We start from the raw sequence: 2,039 nt of genomic DNA on the forward strand, positions 1-2,039 counted from the left end.
GGTTACAAAAAATAAAAGGAAGAGAAAACAAAACCATCATTACAACTTCCCGTGAGTTGCAATTATTTCTCTACACATACTTCTCTATTGAGTTGAATTCTAACTGCTTCTTATTTTTCAGAGAGACCATAACTATTGAACTTTAAAGCTCAGAAAGATACCCCCTCCCGCACTCCCCCACATACAGGCTTGTAATCCCTGCGGAATCTCCTGTATCCATTCAGACCCTTCTGGGGTTGGCTTTCTGTGGACCACTGGGCTTCCTGAATCTCAGCCCTGCAAACCCGACTTTGATCTCTGACCAGTTTCTAGAGGTTCAGTTAGGATGAAGCATATCAGCAGGGCAGTGGTCATGCTGATTCTCTCCTTTAGTGAAGCTCCACTTCTGGGCTTGTGCTCCCAGGCTGGGTGTGGACTGGCTTCCATGATGCGCACATGGTCAACACTTCCTCAGCGCTTCCTCTTCAGTTAACACCTATTCAACCTTCACCTTAGTTTAAATATCACTTCCTCAGGGAAGTCTTTCCTCCCCCCCAATAGGCTAAAGCCTTTGTATATAACTATATGCAGCTATAACCCCTTGTACGCCTTTGTATTCATGTTAGTTGTAATTACTCTTTTAATGTTCATCTTCTTAATATTTTAAGTCCATAAGAACAGCACCGGTCTGTTTTGTTCTCTGTTGTATTCTCTGCTGTCTTGATGAATCTCTGTAATTCAACAAATAGTCATGCTTGCTTGACTGGTTTTTGTCTTCTGGATTCAGATTGAATCATATTGACTTGCCATAAGCAGAATCTTAGTTCTGGCCGGTATCAAAGTTGCTACCCTGGCCAGACTGCCTCCCTCATTTTCTCTTTCTCATTTGAGGGTCATTGGTTCCTCAGCTCATATACAGAGAAGACACCATGGATAAGGTTCAGCTTTGCCCCCAAGTGCCTCAGGTGTTCTGATATTTGATGACTAGTCCTCAGGTCTTTTTCTTTCTTTTTTTTTTTTTTTTTTTGATAAAAGATGACTGGTAAGGGAATCTTAACCCTTGACCTGGTGTTGTCAGCATCATGCTCTCCAAAGTGAGCTAACTGGCCATCCCTATATAGGGATCTGAACCCTTGGCCTTCGTGTTATCAGCACCGCACTCTCCCAAGTGAGCCATGGGCCGGCCCAGGTCCTCAGGTCTTATCATGCTGGGATGGGAGGCAGGAAGGTCTAGTTGTCTGGAACCATCTTAACCATAGCAGATGGTGTCTACCAGAGTTAAGCAGAGGTGTTCTTCCATGTGATTGTGAGATGGGGAAATAAAGTGGTTTTCTCCCATGTCAAGTGCAATGACAAAGATGACAAGCTCCCTCTCTCTTTTTTTTTTCCCACCAACAGCTCCAAGCCCGACATGCTCAGGGCTTATTTGATCCCAGCTCCTCGGTATGGCATTTTACTGGAGCAGCCTGTTGTACAATAAATAGATATTCTTAGTAAAGATTTTTTTCTGATAGGATTTTTCTGTGGAGTTTTCCAGGCTGTCTCAATAGGAATTTGAAGAAAGCTTAAAATTAACTTATGAAGAATAAATAGGAAGCTACATTTTGGGGGGATGTCTATCTGAAAGGATGTGCTGGTACATGGCTCCACTGCAACACTCAGCACATGGTGTTTTCATTCATTCAGTGTTTGCATTCTCTGCGGGACTATTAGCTCCTTGAAGGCAGGGACCTTCGTGTATTCATCCTTGTTTTTCTAGTCCTTAGAGTGATTCCTGGGTATAGCAGCTGTTCAGTAAATACATGTTGGCTTTTTATGAATTGAATTCCAAAAGTCAGATATGCTCATTGATGAAATGTCATTAAGAACTAAAGGCTCTCTAATCACGTAATAATATTTACTTTTTTTCAGGAGGCTTTATCACCATTCTAGTGTTGGGTGTAGAAGAGAGTAAGTGGGCAGATAAATCCAACCTTTTATAATTATGGAGACCTTTGACACTGGACTTAGTTAAGAGGAGAGTCATGGACTGGAAGGCAATTTTCTCTGGAGGCCAGATA

General features: G+C 42.3%; 1 pseudogene; it reads right to left on the reverse strand.

Moving 5' to 3' along the window:
- The window catches only part of LOC103597841, an 80,335-nt pseudogene that overhangs the window by 71,076 nt on the left and 7,220 nt on the right, over positions 1–2,039 (reverse strand).

This window comes from Galeopterus variegatus, unplaced genomic scaffold, assembly GCF_000696425.1.
Source record: "Galeopterus variegatus unplaced genomic scaffold, G_variegatus-3.0.2 Scaffold2436, whole genome shotgun sequence".
NCBI lineage: Eukaryota > Metazoa > Chordata > Mammalia > Dermoptera > Cynocephalidae > Galeopterus > Galeopterus variegatus.